Raw genomic sequence first — 27,364 nt, forward strand, 5'->3', positions numbered from 1 at the left:
TATATATTTTTTGTTAAGTAATCTTTGGAAAAGTATTGGCAATCCAATTACGTTTTGGTTCACAATAATTACATATTTTTTCATTGCACTCCTACATGGAATATGCGATTAAACCACCTGGATCCGTAAAAGCTATAACAATGTACATCGAACTAAATCCGAAACCTCCCGTCTTCTGAGAGCTTTCGGCCTTATTCGACACTCATTTTGGTCTACTCAGGCACGGAGATCTCTCAACCTCTAGGAGCGTTAGTCGAACGCTTCTCTGTACAAACAGCTTTTCAAAACAACTCCAGTCATCTAAAACTAATGGCTATTAAATCAATGAAACAAACTATATGAAAGTATTAACATAATTGCAAATCGCCAATAAAGACTTAAGAGGCAGTCTCCTTGAGTGATTTTAGATCACAGGGGAGGAAGTTGTACGACTTGGGGGCAAAATAAGAAAAGTACGATCTCCTCCCTATCTGGGGCCTTACTCGAAGGATGTGAAGCCGATTGTCCTGTCGTGTTCTGCGATCAGCAACCTCGCCACGGTACAGGAGTCTCTCCACCAAGTACCGCGGTTCCTGAAGCGACAGGACGAGGTGGATTAGGTCGCAGGTCTGCAGCCTGCATTTGGTCTCCATAGACAACAATCCTGCAGCCCTTCGATGGGCAGATACGTGGTCGTATTTACATAAATTTTAAATAAAACGAACAGCCCTGTGCTGTACTTTTAAATTCTGTCGATATCTACCCTCGATACTTTTTAAAGGAGAAGCCGAACAGAATACTTATCATACTTATCAAACAGAATAATGGGGAGAGTCGATACAGTACAAGTTCGACGGTACTGATAGAAATTGCAACGGTCACAGACAGGATTCGAACCTGCGCTATCTCTAACTCAGCCTCAAAGTCCAACGTCTTAGACCACTCGGCCTTTGGCACTCCCATACTGTTACCATATGCAGGATTACAATAAAAGAACATGGATAAAATAAAAATTGTGTCAGTAGGATCTTTGCTATCTCTGGGAAACTAACCTGTGCCTGCACATCCCTCTTAGCCTCCCAAGCGCACGTTGAGTAGCATAGCTGTCGGGGTCAGAAAAGCTGAGTTCACTATTGAATAGGCTATAACATTTATCGTTTTCACGCAGGAAACCTTTCATGCTTGGTCTCCAAGCATAATATGCACGTTGTGCTCTATCATTCTCAACGCTTTAGATGCTAAACAACGTAGATTCTTAGAATTTAATGTAGAAATTTGAAAAGGTGGAATTTTTCAATTCTTGGATTACAAAATATTTAAATGTAAATAAGGTTTCCTAAGAACAAACCATAGTTTACAGTTCTATCCAGCAATAAACCATATACCATAAAAATTATACTTGTAATTTATGCTGAGTTTCGAAACATATACAAATATAGACTTGTAAATTTCTAATCGTGTATCCAGATTTATCCACAAAACAATCCTAACTGGCCATAAATGGAATCGCCACTCTAAACACATGGGAACAGTGCTGCCACACCCACAGCAAATATTGTCCCACTATCCGATCTATACAGTTGGCATACATAATTAATCACAGATCAGTATTTGCTCATATCTTAATATATAATCAATGTGATTGATTTCGACATAACTACTATATAGTAGTAAACTACCTTCGTTTATGTGATTTCTTATATAACGAGATGTAATGTACTGGTACGAGTATCTTTGACCTTTAAAACATAGTAAGCTAATGCGTGTTGGAAGATTTACTTTTTTCACAGAACAGTTATGATTTATTAGTTAGGACATTTTTAATTGCGACGAAAAGCATTTAAAGGTCATTCAGATCACGAAATGAGCCAACGACTGTCTCCATGGAGAGATCCGTCATATATCACTGCACTGTTATTGGACTTGCCATTGGTCAATGTGTATGGAATTGACGACCCAATCGCTCAATTGGAGCCATACTTCTACACGTATAATTAGCAATATCGTATTGTGACCTGTACGTTTACCATTGTTTTTTATAACGTTGGTTTCTTGGTTCTTTATTTACTACTGTTCGGACTCTTTGTTAACACGTTTTCGGACAGGATTTTATAATTCATTTCTTGTTAAATTAACAGTTTATGAAATTAAATATATGCAATTAACTTTATTCAACCTTTACAATGTATATATAAACTCGCCTTCGGCTCGCTGGGGGCTACGCCACCAGGCCCCCAAAGTAAGTGCCTTAAATTCGGGGATAAGAGGGATGTGGTGATTGGTAAAATTCGGACATGAGGTCATGGCAGGAAATTCCCAGATGGGGGTTAACGTTACCTGGAGTTAATACATCAGGGGGTTTAATTTACTCAGTTGGTTATCTTTTAATACCAAGAAATTGCGGGGGGAGGGTTAATGTTACCGGGGGGAGGGTTAATGTTACCGGGAGTTAACGACACACCCCACGCTCCCTTTCGGGTGTTGGGCAAATTCGGGGATAAGCGGAATTCCGAAGCGGAATTCGGAATTAAATTGCACCTATTTTATTGAATTTTTCAGTTTTAATCAAAGTGTTGACTTTAATGGCATTTCACGGGTTAACCGTTAGAGATACGACATTGACTGGACCTTTCGTGTCGGAAATTTAATTTTGTCTTTCGATTCCACCGTCGGATTTGAGCTACGATCTCTGGTTCAGTCGGTACAACGCTTGGGATAAAAGTCTGCACTGGTCAGCTGTTGTGTAAACAGATTTAGTGTAAATAAATTAAAAACTACCTTTATCAGATTATTAAGTTGATCAGGGGGTTTAATTTAATCAGGAGTTCATCAACCAGGAAATTCCCGGGAGGGGGGGTTAATGTTATCGAGGGTTATAAGAACGCGTGGTACTTTTCTGGGAAATGTGCGTCTGTGCTACGAGAACATGTGTACAGTAATTTTTATCAAAATAAAACGTTGATCAGGGGGTTTAAATTACTTCGGAAATTATCATTCCACGCCAGAGTTTTGACAATGAACTAATATTTCATAAAATAAAATAAAAAACACTCTGTCCCTATCTACTATTGAAGCTTCACTAACGCTCAGCCAACTCCCGATGTGGAGGGGGGTTTTAGTCACTCGTTAACGTAGTAATACAAGGTCAATATGGAACCAGCATGAATCGCACTAATTATAGTTGCAAAATTTAAAACACCTAAAAGTGACGACAAAGAATTAGCCATTTAGAGCATTTATCAGACTTACGGAAAGATAAACGATAGAAAGCTGCTGGGCCGTTTTTGTAGATCCTATCAATAGCTACTTAGAAAAAGTTTTACATTCAAGCTAGGCCCGACAGTTCGGCCACTATCGAGCACGAAAAGTAAGTTTTTAAGTGAGATTTTCAATATAATCACGTTTTTACGGCTAAATAATGGAAGATAGAGTAAAAGGTCACCGGATCTTTTGTGTAGATCGCATTATTTTGTATTAAAATCAAATTTTTAATCTGGGCTAGAACTAAGATTTTGTCTGAAATAGAGCCCAGAAAACAAAATCTCACGTAAAACTCAAAAAAATCAAAACTTTAAAACGCGTTATGCGGCCAAACCGTTGAGGATAGGGCAAAATGTTACGTACTAACCTTTTTTTGTAGAACACGTCGTTTACTAAAACTTATTAAATGACGTGTTTTGAGGATCAAGCCCGGAATGTAAATCTTTAGGCGAAAATGTCCAAATATTTTCACTTAATCGCGTTTTGCGGTCAAAATAATGGAGATATAGTAAAAAGTCACTGGACCTTTTTTGTAGATCATATTATTTCCTAAATCTAACCTTTGTTTTATTTTGACCTCCGACCAATTGTTTCGCCGCTATCGACCCCAAAAACAAAGTTGAAAATTACAAATAAAATTGCACATAATCACGTTTTTCGGCCCAACCAATGGAGATAGGGCAAAAAGTCACTGGCCCTTTTCTGTAGATCTTGCAATTTGCTAATTGATGGGTCAATCAGATTTGAGCTACGACCAACGGTTCGGCCGCTATCGGGCTCGAAACATTATTTTTATCGAAAAAATCTCTGGAATGTCAAATATTCGAGCGTTTTGTCGCTTAACCATGGAAGATAGAGCAAAAAGTCACTGGACCTTTTTTGTAGTTCACTTCATTCCTGACTATGAATTTTTCGTCAGATCCGAGCTAGCTCGAACTGTTCGCCCGCTATCGGGCTTACAAAAACTGGCTGCAGGGGTGAAAAATGCGCGAATTTTCTCGAATTTTTTTTAGGGGTTTAGAAGTAAAAAAGTCCGGTTTTCAGATTTTTCCTCCGGGTCATATTGTGAAAGGTACCTATATGCCAAATTTCACGTTTCCAGCCCTTCTAGAATATCTATATATCAGTGAGTGAGTCAGTCAGTCAGTTTCACATGCGGCTGTATAGTATATATGTTACACTCAAACAAACACCGAATTCGGACAATGTCCGAAATTTTTACTCACTCCGCGATGTGGACAACGTGAATTACCCACGTCGCGTATTGAGCATTTTTTTCGGACATTGGCCGAAGCGAAATACCCAGAACGCGTTGTGGGTAAGCGAAAGTACTCAAGAGACGAAATAAACACGTTCATCGGAGATTGAGCAAAACCATAATACCCATAACCCGACGTGGGTAATCTAATTTGCCCACGTCGGGTTGTGGGTATTTGTAATTTGCGCAAACGCCGAAAAGCCTCCAAACACAACCATACCATACCCTACACTAATTCCATTATAACAAGTAAAATAAAATCAAATTTTCCTTGAAATTCCATTTATTTCAATCAAAACAAAAAACTAAACAGTAAAATACAAGTATCTTATTATTGAAAATAGAAAAAAAAGTTATTTTTTCACACATGTACCACTTTCAATGTTTATAAAGTTCTTTTCAGAAAGTATTCACTTTTACTTGTTAGCACAAGAAGTGTACCGTGACATTTAGAATTGCATTTTAAATTTGATTTTACACATTTGCAAGATCTGCCCGAACACTTCTTCTTGCATCCACATCTGATGAAACCTTGTTTGGACCCGGATGACTTCATTGCTTCTTTACGGACATTGAGCTGTTCATCAGGTACATCGATGTTTATTAATAAATTTATTAGGAGCTACCTGGAACTGGTTTCTGGAAAAACTGTTTGTCAAGAACTCCATGCTTTGTACCAAGGGTATAGGAATCATCGTTCTTATTTATTACAACAGCCATTACATTTCTTGGAGCTAGTCGGCCCCGGTCGACATCAGGAATGTTTACCAAAAACGTTATCGCCGACTGAGACTGGAGTTAATTTTCTTTCAGTACGCTTTAACATTTTGGCTGCCTGACTTTTCAATGCAGTTACACAGTTTTTCTCGTATTGTGTCTATGGCAGATTTTCTTGAGCAAAGAGTGCACAAAGGTAAAGCCTAGGTTCTTCGTTATTTAAAACTTCATAATGTATGTGCTGACCACATTCAAAACAGCTGTTTGCTTTGTCACAATCTATTGCTTTGTCACAATCTATTGCTTTGTCACAATCTATATTACAGAGTGTTAAGTTATCGCTGGACATAGTTTTCTTTTTCTACGTGTTCATTGTTTTCTACAGTCCTTGTCAAAATCTCCCGAAGCATCTTCATCCACAGCATTTATTTCTTCGTTGTCTTCTTCATTAAAACTTTTTTCAAGCTTAGAGAACTCTCCTTCTAGTTCTTCCTCAGTAGTTATTTTTTTTTACGACGTCGGCTGTCAAAGGGGAATCTAATAATCCATTTTTCTGTGGGTGAAACCAAACATTGCCTTCATAAGGGGTTCTCTTGATCCCACTGTGGTAACTGTTGTTCTTAGTATTCTGAATGATCCTGAGACCATTTTGCCCCATCCTGAGGTGTTGTTATCAGTCATCCAAGCCACAAGACTATCTCGAACGTCCTTGATTGGCCCGTTCGACAGACCCTTGACTCTGCGAGTGTCTTGGTTCTTCCATGTACTAGTTTTATGGCACTCCATTTACTGGCTAGGTTCTCGATAACCTGAAAACCGTACCATTACCATTACAAAAATACTAAATTCTAGGGTGGAATCTTTTCACTACAGTAATTTGTTTTTACCACTTATACCCGGTTTACAAAATTCCCGTCCATTATCACTGTGAAGTATGTATGGAGCCCCAAATAAGCAAAAATATATCCAAAAGGATGTCGGATACTTTCATCAGCAGTTTTAGTTTTCAAGGGACGTAGAACAACAAACTTGGTGAGATGATCTTGATAATTAAGGATAAACTTGTATTCGCCGTCAGGCTCTGATTGCATATCAATTAGATCCACCTAAAATACAATAAAAATACATAAATCGACTCAACATAAATGTTATGTCAACTATGCCATATACCTCATTATAAACAACTGCCAGTGCGTAATACGCTTAGGTATTTGTCAGCAAAGGAGAAACTGTCTTATTTAGAGAAATGCTATGATATCTTACTGGCAGCGTGAATTTAATGCTGTCATAATGAATGGGTTTAACAACCAGCCCTTTACTTTTTGACTTTTTCTTAAGTGCGCAAGGTTCGCAAAGATCCAAATATATTTTAATTACCTCCCTGGTAATGTTACAAAATTTCTTTTTTAGCTCGGCTTCCATAGCTTTTTCTTTTTATGACCAACTCGTAAGTGAGCTGAATGAATTGTGTCATACATTTGATCAATGCGACAGAAATATTATATATCTGTCATTTCTTCAGTTGTTTTTTTCAATCAACATTTCTTTATCGCCCAATGTTTATGACATCAAAACCGATTGATTCGGCGATAATCTTTAGACATCAAGGACTGACCATTTTTCCTCTTCTGTTTTTGCCTCCTTTACTTCGCTTGATAATTTCTTCATAGCGTGGCTCCTCGATAATAAAATTTCGACTTGTGAGACCATTCTTCTTGGACATCAGATCTTCCAATTTACTGTGAAATGATTCCTTCATTTCAAACAAAATCACAAAACACAACAGCACTTTAAAATAAGTCAACACACGCCACTTACGCACAGAACAAAGAAAAACTGCTTGTGTATAACGACAGTGCACTAATGTCAATGAAAATAGACAGTAGGCCTATTTGTTGCTAACAGTGACGATAGTGGGGGGGGGGGGGCGCATGTCTCGACCTGCACGTCTGGACTGTGGGGAAACGGATTTCGGCGTTTGCGCAAATTACAAATACCCACAACCCGACGTGGGCAAATTAGATTACCCACGTCGGGTTATGGGTATTATGGTTTTGCTCAATCTCCGATGAACGTGTTTATTTCGTCCTCTTGAGTACTTTCGCTTACCCACAACGCGTTTCTGGGTATTTCGCTTCGGCCAATGTCCGAAAAAAAATGCTCAATCCGCGACGTGGGTAATTCACGTTGTCCACATCGCGCGAGTGAGTAAAAAATTTCGGACATTGTCCGAATTCGGTGTTTGAGTGTAACATATATACTCGCTTTCGGCTCGCTGGGGGCTACGCCCCCAGGCCCCCATGATGATCTTGAATTGTTTAGTATAAACATAATAAAAAACTACCTTAAGGCTGTATTTTAAGTTAAACAGTTGGTTTAATAACATCAGGAGATTATTTAGTCATGCCAGGAAATTGCCGGGGAGTTAATATTACCGGGGGTTAAGAAATCAGGGGGTTTAAGTTACTCAAGAGATTATCTGGTCATAGCAGAAAATTCCGCGGGGGTTAATCTTACCGTGGTTTAGTACATCAGGGGGTTTAATTTACTGATTAGTTTATCTATTCATGCCAGGAAATTGCCGGGGGGTTAATATTACCGGGGGTTAAGAAATCAGGGGGCTTAAGATACTCAAGAGATTATCTGGTCATAGCAGAAAATTCCGCGGGGGTTAATGTTACCGTGGGTTAAGACATCTCAGGGTGTTTCATTTACTCAGGAGTTTATCTAGTAATTAATGGAAAAATTCCGTGGGAGGGGGTTTAATGTTACCGGGGGTTAAGACATCAGGAGGTTTAGTTTATTCTGGAGGTTATCTGGTCATACTAGAAAATTTCGGGGGGGGGGCTAATGTTACCGGGGGTTAATGACACATAAGCCTACAATTTTAGAAGGTGTTGTGTCTGTAAACATAATAAAAATTCACTTTGTCCCTATCTACTATTGACGCTTAGCTAACGTTCAGCCAATATCTAATGTGGGGTGTATTCACTCGTTAACTGGATTCGGGGAAAGTTTATGTCTGAGCATCAGATTAGGGATCTTGGGGTTAAAAGAAGACCCATTTTATCGAATTTTCCAGATTTAACCAAAGTTTTGACTTTAAGAGCATTTTGCGGCTAAACCGTAAGAGATACAAGAAAAAGTGACTGCACATTTCTTGTCGAAAATTTAATTTTCTCTTTCGATTATGCCATCAGATTTAAGCTATGACCTATAATTTAGGCAGTACAGAGCTTAGGACAAAAGACTGCACTTGGCAGTTTTCTTGAAATTTCCGGGGGTTTAATTTATTCAGGGGGTTATCTGGTCATACTAGGAAATTCCGGGAGGGGGATTTAATGTTACCGGGGGTTATCCCACATTTGGGCCTCTTGGAGCCTTGTCAGCCAATTAACCTTTTTTCAGAACCTACCGATAGCTATTTATAAATGTTTTGATATTTAAGCTAGCACAATCGGGCCAACCACTATGGACTCCAGTAACAAAATTTTCACGTCAAAATTACAAAATATTGCCATTTATTACCAAACCGATGGAGGTGGAGCAAAAGCTCGTTAGACCTTTTTTGTAGAACGCCTAATTTTGCATTAAAATCAAATTTTCATTATGTACTATAGTTAAGGGTTCGACCACAATAAAGGCCATAAAACAAAATATCAAGTAAAACTTAAAACATCAATACTTTAAAACGCGTTATGCAGCCAAACCGTTGAGGATAGGACAAAATGTTACTGAGCCTTTTTTGTAGATCACATTATTTGCTAAATCCTATTGAAAATTTTTTTTTAGCTACGACCAACCGTTTAGCCGCTATCAAGCCGGGAATGTAAATTTGTAGGCGAAAATTTCCAAATCTTTTCACTTAATCGCACTTTGCGGCCAAACTAATGGAGATAGAGTAAAAAGTCACCTGACCTTTTATGTAGATCACTTCATTACCTATATCTAACCTTTGTTTTATTTTGCCCTCCGACCAATGGTTTCGCCGCTATCGACCTCAAAAACAAAATTTGCACATAAATATTACAAAAAAATTGCACATAATCACGTTTTTCGGCCAAACCAATAGAGATAGGGCAAAACGTCACTGGACCTTTTCTGTAGATCGCGCAATTTGCTAATTTGATGGGTCAATCAGATTTGAGCTACGACCTATCGTTCGGCCGCTATCGGGCTCGAAAAATTATTTTAAGCGAAAAAATCTCTGGAATGTCAAATATTCGAGCGTTTTTGCCGCTTAAACCATGGGAAGATAGAGCAAAAAGTCACTGGACCTTTTTTGTAGATCACTTCATTCCTGACTAACGATTTTTTCGTCAGATCCGAGCTAGCTCCAACGGTTTGCCCGCTATCGGGCTTATAAAAAATGCCTGCAAGGGTAAAAAAATGCGCGTTTTTTTTGCGAATTTTTTTGAGGGGTTTAAAATGAAAAATTCCCGGTTTTCAGACTTTTCCTGTTGGTTATACGGCAAAAGATACCTGCGTGCAAAATTTCAAGTTTCTAGCACTTCTAGAAGTAGGTTAGAATTTGTATACATATATCAGTCAGTCAGTCAGTTTCACATGCGGCTGTATAGTATATTAGACTCGCCTTCGGCTCGCTGGGGGCTACGCCCCCAGGCCCCCATGATGTACGCTTGCAAATTCGGGGATAAGAGAGATTTGGTGGTTTTTTAAAATTCCGACGTGAGGCATACCGGGAAATTCCCTAAGGGGGGGGGGGTTTAATGTTACCGGGGGCTAATGACACACCCCAGGCCACCTTACGGGTGTTGGCCAGATTCGGGGATAAGCGGAATTCGGAATTAAATTGGACCCATTTTATTGAATATTTCAGTTTTAATCAAAGTTTTGACTTTAATGATATTTTACGGGTTAACCGTTAGAGATACGAGAAAAAGTAACTGGAACCTTTCTTGTCGGAAATTTAATTTTGTGTTTCGATTGTGACCTCAGATTTGATCTACGATCTATGGTTTAGTCGGTACAACGCTTGGCATAAAAGTCTGCACTGGTCAGCTATCTTGAATTGTTGTTTAGTATAAACATAATAAAAACCGACATTAAGGCAGTATTTTAAGTCGAACAGGGGGTTTAATATCAGCAGGAGACAATCTAGTCAAGCCGTGAAGTTCCCGGGGGGGAGATTAATGTCAAAGGGGGTTAAGACATCAGGGGGTTTAATTTAGTCAGGATATTGTCTGGTCATATGAACAAATTCCCGGGTGGGGGGGGTTAATGTTACAAGGGGTTAATGACACAACGTGGGCCCTATTTTAGAGGGTGTTTGTGTCTGTGAACATAATAAAAAACACTCTGTCCCTATCTACTATTGAAGCTTCACTAACGCTCAGCCAACTCCTGACGTGGAGGGCGGTTTTAGTCACTCGTAACGTAGTAATACAAGTTCAATCTGGAACCAGCATGAATCGCACTAATTATAGTTGCAAGATTTAAAAAACCCCTAAAAGTAACGACGAAGAATCTGTAATTTAAAGCATTTATCAGGCTTACGGAAAGATAAACGATAGAAAGCTGCTGAACTTTTTTTTAGATTCTATGAATAGCTAGTTACAAAAAATTTTACATTTAAGCTAGGGCTAACGGTTCGGCCAATATCGAGCCCAGAAGGTAAGTTTTTGAGTGAAAGTTTGAACATAATCACGTTTTATTTACGGCTAAAACCATGGAAGATCGGTAACAGACCACTGGACCTTTTTTGTAGATCGCATTATTTTGTATTAAAAAAAAAATTTTTAATTTGGCCTAAAACCTAAGGTTTTGTCTGCAACGGAGCCCAGAAAACAATATCTCACGTAAAACTTGTAAAATCGATACTTTAAAAACGCGTAATACGGCCAAACCATTGGGGATAGGGCAAAATGTCAAAAAAACCTTTATTGTTGATCGTGCTGTTTTCTAAATTCCATTGAAAATTGGTTTGACCTACGACCAGCCGTTTAGCCGCTATCAAGCCCGGAATGTAAAATTTGTAGGCGAAAATTTCCAAATATTTTTCACTTAATCGCGTTTTGCGGTCAAACTAATGGAGATATAGTAAAAAGTCATTGGACCTTTTTTATAGATCATATTATTTCCTAAATCTATTCTTTGTTTTATTTTGACCTCCGACCAATTGTTTCGCCGCTATCGACCCCAAAAACAAAGTTTTTCACGTGAAAATTACAAAAAAATTGCACATAATCACGTTTTTTCGACCAAACTAATGGAGATAGAGCAAAAATTTACAAGACCTTTTCTGTAGATCGCAAAATTTGCTAATTTGATGGGTCAATCAGATTTGAGCTACAACCTACCGTTCGGCCGCTATCGAGCTCGAAACTTTATTTTAAGCGAAAAAATCTCTGGAATGTCAAATGTTCAAGCGTTTTGTCGCTTAACCATGGAAGATAGAGCAAAAAGTCACTGGACCTTTTTTGTAGTTCACTTCATTCCTGACCATGAATTTTTCGTCAGATCCGAGCTAGCTCCAACGGTTCGCCCGCTATTGGGCTTACAAGAAAGGCCTGCAGGGGTGAAAAATGCGCGAATTTTCTCGAATTTTTTTGAGGGATTTAAAAAGTAAAAAATTCCCGGTTTTCAGACTTTTCCCGGTGGTTTCACGGTAAAAAGGCATAAGCGTGCAAAATTTCAAGTTTCTAGCACTTCTAGAACTATGTTAGAATTAGTATTGATCTGTCAGTGAGTCAGTTTCACATGCGGCTGTATATAATATATAATTCTAATGGAGATAGAGTAAAAAAGGTCACCTGACCTTTTATGTAGATCACTTCATTACCTATATCTAACCTTTGTTTTATTTTGCCCTCCGACCAATGGTTTCGCCGCTATCGACCTCAAAAAACAAAATTTGCACATAAATATTACAAAAAAATTGCACATAATCACGTATTTTTCGGCCAAACCAATAGAGATAGGGCAAAACGTCACTGGACCTTTTCTGTAGATCGCGCAATTTGCTAATTTGATGGGTCAATCAGATTTGAGCTACGACCTATCGTTCGGCCGCTATCGGGCTCGAAAATTATTTTAAGCGAAAAAATCTCTGGAATGTCAAATATTCGAGCGTTTTGCCGCTTAACCATGGAAGATAGAGCAAAAAGTCACTGGACCTTTTTTTTTGTAGATCACTTCATTCCTGACTAAACGATTTTTCGTCAGATCCGAGCTAGCTCCAACGGTTTGCCCGCTATCGGGCTTATAAAAAATGCCTGCAAGGGTAAAAAATGCGCGTTTTTTTTGCGAATTTTTTTTGAGGGGTTTTAAAATGAAAAATTCCCGGTTTTCAGACTTTTCCTGTTGGTTATACGGCAAAAGATACCTGCGTGCAAAATTTCAAGTTTCTAGCACTTCTAGAAGTAGGTTAGAATTTGTATACATATATCAGTCAGTCAGTCAGTTTCACATGCGGCTGTATAGTATATTAGATTTGCTCTAAGAGCTAAGAATCTATGTACAGATGACCCTGACTTCCAAAATTATGTAACAACATTATCAAATTCATTAATCAACAGAGGATACCCTGCAAAATTGATTAACAGTGAAATAGCTAAGCCTAAAAATACAAACCATGTTTTGAGTGTTGTTGAAAAAGATGCCAAACTTGTAACTCAGTACCATCCTGGATTACACAAAGTAAATGGAATTATAAAGACCGCCTACAAAATATTGGAACAATCTCCAGAAACAAAGGATCTTTTTAATAGACCTCCTAGAATTATTTTCAAAAGACCACCAAATTTTAAAAATCTATTAGTTCATCCAAAATATATTAAAGATAAAGACAACAGTCAAAATTTCAAACACAAATGCCATCCATGCAATAAACCACGCTGTGGAATATGTAGTATGATGCAATCTACAAACTGTTACAAAAGCTGTGTTACGCACAAAAAATATTCTATAGCAGAAGAAATCACATGTAACAGTGAAAATGTAGTATATAAATTATCCTGTCAACATTGCCCTAAAAACTACATTGGAGAAACATCTACGTCACTTAGGCTGAGGATGAACAATCATCGTGCCGATGTTCGACATCAAAATTTACTTAGACCCGTATCTGCACATGCTGTCCAACACAATAAAACCTTTGAAAATTGTTTCTCTCTAATTGGAATCAAGAAGTTTCAAAGTTATGACAATAAATACTACACCAAATTATTACTAAAAAGATATGAACAAGCAAACATAATGGCTCTTCAAAAAAAAATTACCTGTTGGATTAAATTTGAGACACAGTGAATTTAAATTTATTATTCAAACATTTTATCTATATCTGCGTTTAGGAAAGGTTACATGTTTAATTTACTTGTTTTCATACCATATGTTTTTGTTGTTTGCAATGTATTCATAACCTTCATTCTTTTGTTTGTTTATATTTTATTTGATACATGCTTTTGATAATGTTACTGAAAAGTAACGAAATATTAATCATTTCGATTTGAAGAAACGTGTTTTGTTTATTTATCATTTGTACTCTACGAGTAATAATAATGTCTAAAAAACAACGTTTCCTGCTTTTACGAAAAGACTTGTTGACGTGACAACGTCTTAAATTAGGTTGCGGCTCGGAGTCACTCATGAAAAAGTGTAACGCCCGGTAACGTTACGATGCCCGTCCAGTGGGTCCGCCGCACGGGATCCGCACGGGATAAAGCAGATAACTATGTTTATTCGTGAAAATGTGGAGTGCTTAGATTCGTCATTTACAACAACTACAACAATAAAGGTAAATAATTGTACACTGATATTTCATTATCGTAAACTATGATTGATTGATTAATTGTTAGATTGACACAAAAGTTGAGAAACTGAGTTTATAGGTTATGTCATACTATTGACAAATGTTGATAGTGTTAAGTAAATTATTAGTTTAAATCACTCTGCAATCAATCGTAATTCAGTCGATTGAGAAGAAACAGCGCGTATTGCTAGTCAAACATTTAAAATAACAAATTATAACCACTAACCTGTCATAACAGTGCGACCAAACAAACGAACTAAACCGACCAATCACCACGCGCGAAGTTAGAATTTAACTGTGTTTAGCAAGAATTTCAAATTCCAATTTTAGTAAATGTGTTATTCAACTTTACCATTTACAATAACAAATTTTAATTAATTTCAAATTATGTACAATGTTTTAGTAAACAAAATATATTTCTATAGTTAAAATTTGTGCAATTCTTATTTTCATTCAATTCCTTGTTCCTATTGTGCAATTTAATAATATTCATATCAATAAATATTCTACCGAGAAAAAGACGTTGTCACGTAAAATCTTCGCCCGTAAAACCGACTTTACAGGCAACCATAATTTTTTGTTTGTTTATTTATCAAGGAGATTTTAAATAGGCTGAATTAAATATAACATTATGTACAATACTTTACACTTCAATTTAAAACGAATTTTTGAACTAATTAATTATAGGTTTTAAATACTACGGCCTTAAAATGTTTTTGGGGGCACAGCATTTTACGAAAAGGGGGAAATGCTAAAATCATTGGTATGATACATTCTTCTTAATAAAACTTGTTACAGCCTCTACCATAACACTATCGCACCATCTGGGACAACCAGAACAATACTCTTAGAGACGTCTTTAAAACTGCAGCAGTTGTTAACATGAAATTAAATTTAAAATAATAATATGATGTGTATATGTACAGAATATTGTTAAAAAATACAGGAAAATATGTCATGGTTCAACAGATGAAAAGAAGCAAAAATCCTTTTTTAAACCCTAAAACTCAGAACCAGTTTAAGAACTGTACATTAACAGTATATTAAACATTCAGATTGAATCAACCCTTCCTACCATAGCTATGTTATATGAAGAATAAAGATACAAATATGTATTCTTATTAACTGAAATTAATAGCAAGGAAATATTAAACAAGTGTTTATGTCGTTATGTGTCATTTGATCATATAAAACAAGGTGTAAAAATATCGTCGTTTTATAAGCTATCTTTTTTGTCTTGAAAATCTATTCTCCTATATTTTTCATGAAATTTTGCTTTAGAATTTTTATAAGTCCGTATTTTGAAACTATTAAAAAGTTTTCCTTTTTGTAGAAAGTATATCGTCATAAAACAAATACACTGACATTATGATTTTATATATTAAAACACATTAAAAGCGAAACTAGACCATAAAGTTTATTGTAGAGAAACTTGTACCGAATGGACAAAACATGTGGGGTTGGAGATCACTGAGGTCGTAGACATAAATATTACAAATTGCAAAATTTACTTATAAGTGTAATGGAAGCAAATAGAACCTACAAACACCACTTGTAGTTTTTAAAATAAAATTATGACTTGCCACTTTGCTGCCAAAATAGAGTAATAATTGACTAAAATTATGTCTTTGGGGTGAGCGTGGTGGTTTCAATGTTCTTTGGAATTTCGCCTACGAACCTAATCACTTAATAAAACTTTAAAATTTCTTCCTTTCCTTCACGTTGATGTCGACTTATACAGGGTGTACATAAAGTCCTGCACAGGTATAATATTTTCTGAACGATAACAGATAAATCCACAAGATTTGGTACATCAACACTACACCTAAATATCCACTTTCTGAAGGAACTATCAGTTTTCTGTAATATCATGGGGACGTCCCGCAAGGAGTCATAAGGAAATCTTAAATAGGAGCATAGGTAATTATGCACATCATTTTAAAGGGCTTATCTAGCAGAGTTTAATGCCGCAAACCGCACTCAAAAAGATTGATCCAGTACAAAATGGCGGCAAAATATTATATCTGTACACCCCGTATATGCGCGTTAGCATCATGGCTCGACATTGCAGCTGTTGTCACGAAAAGGAAGGTTGAATCAAATTAGTCCACAAAGAAAAATCATTCTTGGACTCAAGAACTTGATGATAAACTCAAATTTGGACTCAAACTCGCCTAAAACAAAATATTAGCCATAGATGTTAGCCATTTATCGAGACAACGTGGTCTCGTCAGAAGGACATCACCACAACATATTAATTTGGCAAATCAAACATCAACATGTGAAAGTTACTTTACTATTTAAAAATTTACTTTATAACACATTCAAAATGCCTCGCATGAAAGGGCTAATTTATAATAAAAAAAATGTAAATTTTACTTTTAGTACTTTACTCAAACAAGGCTCGCGAGGTGAAAATATCTTACTTTAAGCGCCCGCAATTTCCTGTGGGGTGATACAAAAGTAGTTTTCTATTCCAATTCTATTCTAATCCAAACTCCCACCTTAACATGTTGACTGCTGCAGAAAACTCACGGGACAGAGTGACAGTACCCAAGATTATTCAGCAATGAAGAGGTTCAGGTACCGGATCAGTAGAAATATACCAGTGTGTGTTTTATTAGTACTGGAGCAAAGGTCCATGTACAAATAATAGAACATAAGAAGTATTTCGATATATCAAATGTGATGAACCCTTTCCTGCTTATATTTTCTTTACGCCAGATAAGGTTTTTGCATTAGATATACGAGTACTTGATTTTGTACAACTGTTAATTGTATTCGTTACACAGGAGTTCATACGCTCGAGGTGTGGTGAAGTCTGGGGGAGAGTAGTTTACTTAGTTCTGTGGTCCGCCACTAGAACTGCGCACACGCGCATGTACTGTCTCATTCCGAGATATTCGTAAGCTCTCAAGAAATAAACTACCCCCTCGGTTAGTTAATAAGGTATCGTGCCGAGTGATAGTGCTAGCGTCGCTATCGCCGTCAGCAGCGCTGCAGTTTGAAAGTGAGCCGACCGGAATAGAGGCACCTACTCCTCTTTGCTACCACATCTGCCGAGCGAGTGAAGGGGAAGATAAGTTAGTTCACTTTACGGCAGTCTGAGCGCGCCACAGAAACAACCGATCGCTCAGTTTTCGTGGCTGAAATTATAGCATTGGACGGATTGTCTGCTACATAACTAGCACAATCCTAGCATTACATACACAGTAATGTATTCTACGCTATTGGATGCATTGTGAGTAGAATTGTGTTAATAGTTGTATTGTTCCATATGTTACTGCTAGCTGTTTCATTGATAAACTAATAACTTTTATCCGAATGATAAGATAAGATAAATATCAATTTGACACCCATAAAGAAAGACAACATAAATATGTTTTCAGGAGTTTGTGATATCAGGATTTACGCCTTCTTGTTCAAACAACATGTTCCAGCTTTTCTTATCACTTTAGAATCCTCAGTTTCATTAATTATTTTATTCCTCTGGCGCCTGTTTAAATGTATTCAGCATTTCGTTTGTAAATATTCAGTAGCATTAAAATATTACAGTTTTGTACAAAGATTATTATTTCTACTATCCTTGTGTTGTGTTCCATTCCGGGCAGCATTTGTAACTTTAATGTAAGTTCTATGTAAAAGTAGAACTTCTTATGAACATACATTTTTCATTTGATATAAAAACAACTGTTGTAATGCTAAGACCAATAAAACACAATTAATAATTATACTTAAGAATATACGTTCCGCATATAAATAAGCTTAACACTCACCAAATAAAATTGATGTAATTATTTTATTTCTCGACCAATTTAAAAAATTTGGTAATGATAGTTTTTTCAGTTAATGTTCAATAAATAATTATTCCTGCAAATTCTACGTGGGATTGACAGTTTTATAAACAGGTATATCAAAGTTTGAAACATTTTGAATGCCGCGAAATAGAAAATGATAATAGCTATTAATGTTTTTATTTTCACGTGAATTAGTCCTGAAGTTACGCCAACGTCTCGTAAAACACCCTGTATACTAATTAAAAGCTTAGATTCGACATTATTTGAAAAAAATATTAAAATTGCTAGGACAGATTTTTTTAAATCTTTTTAAAACCGTACCAACATGAATAAGCATGAATATTAACTAAATATTCAAAGGTCAGCAAATTTCAAATTTTAATTTTCTTTGTTTTCCTGTGATCTACAAATTGGCGTTCATCAGATAAAACATTAATTTATGTCTTATGTCATATTTGAACTTTAAATAGTTAATGGCCTGGTTTTTTTTATTTTTATGTACCTAGTTGACTGATTTATTATTCAGCAAGATCAATTAATGTATATTATAACTTTTGGGCTTACTTTAATCCTGGTGGCAGAATAAAGAAGAATGTATCACAATATTTTGTACTTTATCGTACCTGTAAAGGTCGGTGATATGAAATGAAACGTTTAAATACAGACATTACGATATTACACGATATCGTAAGTATGATGCAAATGTTTCACCGGTCACCGGGTTTCCGACGTGATCCAATGTCACTGTCTCGATGGAGATGATCCATCACATGTGACGTTGTTATTGGAGTCGCTGATTGTCGATACGTTTTGTGTTGTGACATCGCTAGCTCACAACTACAATCTGACACTTTCACAAGTCGGGTTGCAGATTTAATATTGTATTGTGTCGGATTTTGTACTTTCACTTAATAAAGCTTGCCTGCCACAGTGAGATATTTTGTTAACAATTGTTATTAATTAAAACAAATTAGAGCTAAACAAATTTCGGACATTTGACATTGTCATAGGTCATGCTTATAACCTATAAGCATAAACTCAGTATCTGTGCAATATCCCACTATAGCCTGTGCTAGTGTGATGTGTGATTGTGATCCTCGTACTTGTGATTTGTGTTCGGGACTTGCATCCTGTGCAGTGACAACGCTGGAATGAACTCCAAGCAGCTTTTGTATACGTTTCAACCCTTTTCTTTCCTTTCTTTACTTCTATCTGTTCGTTATTTTTATATGTATTAATACGTCCCTGACGAAGAAGATAGATTCCAATCCTCGAAACGTTGTGTTATACCTATTGTAACCTATAACGATGGCAAATGTCTGAAATCCTGTTATACGTTCAAACTCGTCGATAACACAATTTAGTGCTCTTGATAATGAGAGACTTAGTGCACAGAAAATAGAGTTTTACATCCCCCCGCAAGTAAAAGAGAAATTGTGTCAGCCTCCTAAATGATAGGCTTCACTAACGCTCAGCCATATTCCGTAGTTAGACATGCGCCATCATAGATGCCAATGTAGAAATAAATTTAATGTAAAATTAAAACATTAAATATTAAATATTTTACTAGATAGCTTGCCACGTTATACATTCTCATGTTTCTTCGTTTAGATAGGTTTCATAGCAGTAAAAGTAAAAAAAAGTGTCGGTGACCTAGGGAGGGAACTATAACGCAAGAGTGCCAAATCTTGTCACCGATTTATAACATTTACTTATAATTAATTTTCTTACTTAGTATTATTATCTACAAGAGTCAGTCTAAACGGTAAAATTATTATAATACACAACAAACATTAAGCAATTCTGGAATAATAAACTAACAGAAATAATTACACGTACTAAATATTTAAATCGCAAAATAAACATTCTATGTACTGTATCTATACAATAGTTTACTCCACTGGTTGTGAAGTAAGGTAGATGGATAGCATGTTTAAATTTTCAGCGATTTAATCTAATGCTCCTAGACTTACGTTGTAGTCGGTTCTCAGTCAATCGACCAGAGACACCAACTACTTGTGTATTCTATCAGTGTAGACTGTTTGTCCGGCTGCTCTTGTATTATTTAAACTGTTCCTCTCCTGATTTTTTTTGGGAAAATCGAGAATCTCTCGGCTCTGATTGTAACTAGTTTAACTGTTTTGCAAACCGTTGTAGATACTTCCCGGTAAATATTAATCCAAAATATTTATTTTTAATCCAGAGGTAATTAAATGATTACAGATTAGTAAAAAAGGTACATACATTAACATCCAACCGGATAGTTAATTTACACCTACGTTTTTAAAATAGTGTTTCTGTCTCTTCTGAATGAGAGGTTTAAACATGGACTTTAACCTTCACTTAAGCCATAATGGATAGTGTCAAATTCCTGAAAAACTTCAAATAAAATAACGTTGAACCAACATGTTAGTTAGCCTAACAATGTGTTCAGTCTACTGAATTTGACTCTAAAATAATTTAAAGAAAATTGTGGAAATATTCTTTAAAAATCTCAGTTTGAATATCAATTAGTAAAGGAATCATGTCTTCCATACTGTTTTATGAAACTGTTTTTTCAACATATACATTAATTTATACCAAACATCACTACAAATATAGTACATACACTATTTTTATTCTCGTATCAACTGTTTTCGCATTCAAACTTTATTATGAAATCATAACGAAAAGATTAAAATTTATATGAGAAAAAATATATCTATCCGAACGTATATTTATATATGTTTCATGTGTCACCCAAGGTCTTACTGATGGTATGCTTTTTTACAGCATTTTTGGAATTGTCAAATCTCTGAAGTGGGCTATTATGTTAATATCCATCAATTTATTAAAGGAAATTAAAATTAGCAATGCATTATTTTTTGGAGTTTTTGAATTAACTCATTTAATCACAAGGAACAATGTATTACATATTGGTAGTTGAAACCCAGGGTAGAGACCACATCCTGAGGACGCTCGGTGTTATATAAAACGGGTAGATGATGTTGCCTGGATTAATACGCAATTATTATACCTGAAATGAGAGATGTATACGATAGATTTTAAATTAAGATTGTATAATTAATTATACGCGATGGTAATCCAATTTATAGCCATTAACTACAGAGCGAGGATGGGTTATTGATATCTAGTAAATAAATAAATACAAATGCTTTTACTTACCAGCTTTCCTTACTGCATTTAGTGTTTTTCAGAACAACTCAATCAGCAAAGGCCTGAAATTAACACCAAATAACATATAAAATTACGATAAAAATTCTTATGCGGCTATAAATATAAATAAAAACAAATAAACTAAAATGTTAATAATTAAAAATGTGTGTAACAATAAAACACATAGGATTTTATAACCGAAAAGCTTATTAATTTTATTCTAACAATACATTTAAGTTGTAATTAATGAGTTATAACTATATTCTTTGAAGCTAGCGGGAAGATCGTTGAACAATATTGGTTTAAAAACTGAGAAGATCATTGTTCCGACCTTCTGTCTGATTTTAAGCTGCAAACAATTATGAAATTCAGAATTTAAAAAAGGTTCCCAAATGTGAGACATCGCTGAGAATACATTAGGTTTTTGATGCTTTGATAAAAAATATTTCAATGACGATGGTCAACTTGAAAGATAATACGGTTTTAGGCGATTGCCGGCGTTATATTAAAAAAAGAACACCAAGTTTCGAGGATTGTAATCTACCCACTTTATCACGTGAAAAAAACCTGCTACTGTCCGGTAGCTCTGATCATGCCTAATCGCTTTCACGCCTCGCCACACTCGGAACACTTCACAGCCGAACCGCTCCATGAAGGAAGAAGCCAAATAGCCGTGATCGTCTAGTGGTTAGGACATTGCGTTGTGGCCGCAATAACCCAGGTTCGAATCCTGGTCACGGCACGGCATATTTTTGTATCTTATATTTTATTTTTGCTACAATTTTAATAGTATAGGAAAAGTAGAGGATATAACCTATACATTCATAACTTTTATAAATGTGAGATTGATTTACTACAATAACAAATACAAATTTATTTAAAAAAATTATTTACTAAATTCTACCTAAGCCGATCCTTGAATTATCAAGCCAAAAAATACACCAGTTCATGAACGATGATTTATTATACTGATTAATAAAGTTAAAGGCATTTTCTCTATAATTTTCTTGCCTGAAGTTGAACTGATCAAGGAATAAAAATAGTCTTTCCGGATCAGTCGAAAGAAGTGGGTATATTTTGTGATATCTGAAATATTTATATTCGTGTACTCAATCTCTAAAACAGTTCTAAATTCAAAACAAATTTTTTACTCCAGAATATAAGGAAATGTTATGAACATTGCAGATGAGTTTTAGTTTTTTCTCTAGGTTCATAAATAGGGATCGAGAATTTTTAAAGTTAAATGGCCGCCATATTGAAACGAAATAGCGCACGAGGCTGGCCAAAACAAGAAGTTAAAATATTTAAAATTTAAATTTTGTTCCAAGTTTGAACTTGCTTCTACATTTCTATCGCCAGTACTTGGGACAGAAACGTTCTCATGTGATTTAAATCAATACCTCGAAAACTGTTTAGCCTGTTTTTGGTTGATTAATTTATGAGAAATTTAAGAAATTGTTGGGAAAATACAATTTTTAACTCTGTTGCTAAATTAATACAATTTTAATCTTGACGAACGTAAAAAAGATAGGTGCAAATGATTGTTTTACACTTAATATAAATAAGTGTATCATATGAGCTATATGACTAAAGAATTTAAAACAATTGTATAAATGGTCTAATGCAATGACGAAAATATGAATTTTAAATAGAGACAGTTATCGTTTCGACAAGTTGCGTTGTGGTTTTGGGGGTAATATTATGAAGGGTAATATTATGTGGTTTTGGGGTGGTATTCGGTGAAGTTATGAAAAAATGTACGGTGCTTCCTTTGGGCGTTCGCAAGACTGATTTTGTATACAAAATCTATCTTAAATATGTTGAGGTAATGTTGAAACAGTTTTAAATACAATGTGAATACTATTGTAGGCAGAAGAAAGTTCAAATACATGTTAGCATTTGGAACGTTTGATGTGTAATATACAATTATAAAACTTAGGCCTTGGAGCGCAAAGTTTATTCATATTTACGCACATGATAGGTTTTGCTCACATAAGATTTGTGCTGTTATGTATGATATTTTGGCTAATTAGCTTCAATAACGATGTAAAATTAAAATTAGTTATAATTTTAGTTATAAAAGTTAGATACAATAGCATGAACTAGTAATTAGTTAAACCAGTGATCGCATTAGTTACACAGGAGATAAACATTCACATGTACGATGTTTACTGAGGTTCGGGGATTAGTTCAACTAATGCGACACTAAGGCAGCGACACAACCTCTGTGTGTTCGCGTGTTCGGTGTCCTAACATTACATTCGCAAGCTTTCAAGAAGAACAAACCGCCATATCTGTTAATAGTGAAGTGTATAGCGGAGTGATATCGCTAGCATCGCGATCGCTCCTCCTCAATCTTCAGTTGCGGAAAGAAACTATAATAATTGCGATTTTCTGGTTGGATGGGAGGGAGGGAGGGAGAGATAGGGATAGAGAGAGAGAGAGAGAGAGAGAGAGAGAGAGAGAGAGAGAGAGAGAGAGAGAGAGAGACCATAAGTTAGTTCACTTCATGGCAGCCAGGGCGCGCCACAGGATAGCTCCGAGCGCTCAATTTTGCCATGCTTCAATTTATACCATTGGATGGGCGATCTCTTGTGTAACTAATACAAAATTGAAAACTCGAAAACAAAATCCATAACTTCCGAATTCTGCCACTTTCTACTTCTAAATTCTTGAGAATATGTTAATATCTGTTCTGTGAGATGATAATCGAATTGAGACAACCAATACCAATCACTATAATATACAATTCCTACTAATAACTGTTATAGGTAGATTAAATATAAAAACGCCTCTTAATCAAAAGTAAGTAGATTGTTTACTGATTTAAAAAATACCATATATACAGTATATATATTATACTTCCCTTGTGGATTTCGTCAAATAATGTATAAGAACCCGTTTTTGTTTGTTTAATTCATTGAAGGAACTTTTTGTTCTGTTATTTGGATAGTTGGTAAATCTGGTTTCACTGCACATAATTTTGGAATCAACTGCTTGGTGAAACATGGGAATTATTTAACAATTTAAATCTAAACATTACTGTGCAACTGATAATTTTGTTAACGATTAGCACAATAGGATGTTAGTTTCATATTTTATAATATTAATAAAAATAAAAACTAAAATTATAATATAAAAATTATTAAACAACATAAATTTAAACATTGAACACAACTTATTTTACTCTAACTATAAACTGTAACTGTAACTACTTAAATGATGGTAGGAAACGGTCTAGCAGTGATTCTCGGTAAACATAGATACCCGAGTTTGAACATTAACCACCAACTAACTACCACAGCTACAATAACGGGAGTTACATTACAACTTTGCTTGTTTATTTCTGCGTTTACCCATATGAAACAAATTATTTACGAAGAATAACTTCCAGCTTTTATGTCGTTGAAAGCGCAAAAAGTTACCGCTTTTGGCGCTTTTCAACCCAACCACCGCTTTGAGCATTTATAACTCGTACTTATACGATGAAGTTAACTTGTATGACATTTTAGAATTTTGAAATTATATGAAAATATTTGTTATTACCGTATAAATTTTATACTTGACCGGACGGCTATAACACGTTTGCCATGTTACTGAGCTCAATACAATGTATAAAATGTATGAAATGTATAAAACACAATGGCAAACCCACACGATCCAACACAATATCGCCAATCAGACAAGTGTCAGATTGTAGTTGTGAGATGGGAACAACACAACACCAAACATATTGACAATCGACAACGCCAATGACAATGTGACATTTGATGGATTAGCTGACAGTGAGGCAATGACAGTGAATCATGTCGTAAAGGTATTGAGTGACCTGTCAAAACTGTGTATCGCACTTAGAAAATACAATATCTTAGTGGGTGACATGAAAATTACTTTTTTAATAGCTCTTTGGAAACATTAAATCCAATGAGTTTCAAAAAGCGGAGATACAGATTTAAATTAGTTGTAATGAACCAAACTATCTGTTATTAAAAATAATTAAATGTTAATTGTTTATTATTTCACTGACGACTTGTTACAAGATTATCATAATCAGGATTTCCTTAGGGCCACTTTCCCTAGAGGCAATTAGAGGCTAGTTTAACCGGTGCGGTGGTTTAAATCATCCACAACTTTCCATATAATTTGAACATCGTTTAGCTACCGTTTAGTTTAAACCAAGTCCGGTCATAGTTTAAACTCAATTTTCAATAAACCGACTGTTGTTCACATTCACTGTCGTCTGCTCAGATCAAGCCTATTTACACTCTCAGGTTGTGTTGCGAAAGGAATCATGGAAGCACTTTTGGATGAGAAGAACGAACTGAAGCTTGATACGAGCTGATACCGGAGCGCACTCATATTTATTTATTTCTTCGGCAAATTCGTTGGAACTGTGTTTTAGTGTTGCAACTAAGAAGAATTATAAATGAACTTTGTAATAAATAGATTAATTTCTTGTTCATTACCGTTAACACCGAATTAGATCTTTTAATTTTTCTACACAATTTGCAGTTAAAATATGTTTCGACAACTAAAATACAAACCACTTATTAACCATAATAACCATGAAGGTACAGTAGTAATTTAATTGCATTTAAAGTGCAAGTGCGCTAAAAGCATTGTAGATTAAAATGTGCAGCAAACATAATTTATTGATTTTCTGAAAGAATATTTTATGCTGGATTTAAAAATAATGCCTATTTCATTGTTATTTAAGTTTTAGCTCCTTTTAATTACAGTTTTAAGAACAAGCCTTTTATTCTCCTATTAAAACAGTAGTTCGCTTTACCTTACCAAACAGCAGTATACACAAAAACATTCAGATTATATCACGCTACCTTGGATGTGCAGGGCAGCCAACTTAGAGTAAGAAGTTTTAACTAAACCTACCAACATTTCAGGCTGAAAAATAAATATACGTTACAAACACATTCAGTAGATTATATCACACTACCCTGGGTGTGCAGGGCAGCCAACTTAGAGTAAGCCGTTTTAACTAAACCTACCAACATTTCAGGCTGAAAAATGAATAGACGTTTCAACCACGGACCAAAGTTAAACTAGTGTACTTTAATCACGGTTATTTAATTGTTAGCAACGCTTTCCTCTCGTACCAATCTCGCAGAGCAACAATATTTGCTGTAATTATGGCAACACTGGTCCAATTTCTTTGGTGCTGTAATTTTATTGGTGGTCTATTGGTAATATTGAGTATTTTAAATGAGATGGATGGTGTGGATGTATTTTAGTCATTAAAAGGAGTGATAATATAATATTTGTATAATATTTATGTCTACCAGTAATTGGTCAAGCTGTGGTGCCTAAGTGATGATGTCTCTAACACTCTCTGAGGTTCGGAGATTGGTCCTTGGCAACACAGGCACTCGAGATCTAATTAATTTGTATAATACGTTATATCTACCAGTAATTGGTCAAGCTGTGGTGCCTAAGTGATGATGTCTCTAACACTCTCTGAGGTTCGGAGATTGGTCCTTGGCAATCTGGACTCTTGAGATCTAATTAATTTGTATAATACGTTATGTCTACCAGTAATTGGTCAAGCTGTGGTGCCTAAGTGATGATGTCTCTAACACTCTCTGAGGTTCGGAGATTGGTCCTTAGGCAACACAGGCACTCGAGATCTAATTAATTTGTATAATACGTTATGTCTACCAGTAATTGGTCAAGCTGTGGTGCCTAAGTGATGATGTCTCTAACACTCTCTGAGGTTCGGAGATTGGTCCTTAGGCAACACAGGCACTCGAGATCTAATTAATTTGTATAATACGTTATGTCTACCAGTAATTGGTCAAGCTGTGGTGCCTAAGTGATGATGTCACTAACACTCTCTGAGGTTCGGAGATTGGTCCTTAGGCAACACAGGCACTCGAGATCTAATTAATTTGTATAATACGTTATGTCTACCAGTAATTGGTCAAGCTGTGGTGCCTAAGTGATGATGTCACTAACACTCTCTGAGGTTCGGAGATTGGTCCTTAGGCAACACAGGCACTCGAGATCTATTTAATTTGTGTAAATTGAGTGGGAACGGCACGTGATAGATATCTTATCCTAGAATGAAAAAAAAACTTTTACAGACCTCATCGTACATATTTCAAATTTTTGGACACCCGAGTCTGTCGACCTCCGTAAGAAGAGGACTTCATGCGGTTATTGAAAAAGCCATATTCCCCATATCGATTTCAAGAAAAACCAGGTTGTGTGCAAATACAATTCAAATTGGCTCTCGGCTACTGGAATGGAATATTTTGATAATTTAGGGGTTTCGTCTCTTAATAACTTTTATTGAAGTTTATGATTACATTCTAATAAAATCTGCTTATCTTGAAGACACAAGCCGTTCCTTAACAATTTCTATGAACTTATATTTTATTTCTTGTTGCAGGTTATGTGCTAGCTTTATAA

The 27,364-nt window shown here is 35.6% G+C and overlaps 1 protein-coding gene and 1 non-coding gene across 2 annotated transcripts in view; one reads left to right on the forward strand and one right to left on the reverse strand.

Moving 5' to 3' along the window:
• The window catches only part of LOC124366435 (estradiol 17-beta-dehydrogenase 8-like), a 132,490-nt gene extending 111,490 nt beyond the window's left edge, over nucleotides 1-21,000 (reverse strand). The window contains exon 1 of the mRNA XM_046822985.1: nucleotides 20,948-21,000. The gene's annotated coding sequence lies outside the window, so the exon portion shown is untranslated. The remainder of the gene's footprint in view (nucleotides 1-20,947) is intronic.
• A 608-nt stretch (nucleotides 21,001-21,608) lies between these two features.
• Nucleotides 21,609-21,680, forward strand: Trnah-gug. The gene has a single exon. It is a non-coding gene; the product is annotated as a tRNA-His (tRNA).
• Nucleotides 21,681-27,364: the final 5,684 nt, after the last annotated feature.

Source organism: Homalodisca vitripennis, chromosome 7 (assembly GCF_021130785.1).
Source record: "Homalodisca vitripennis isolate AUS2020 chromosome 7, UT_GWSS_2.1, whole genome shotgun sequence".
Taxonomy (NCBI): Eukaryota; Metazoa; Arthropoda; class Insecta; order Hemiptera; family Cicadellidae; genus Homalodisca; species Homalodisca vitripennis.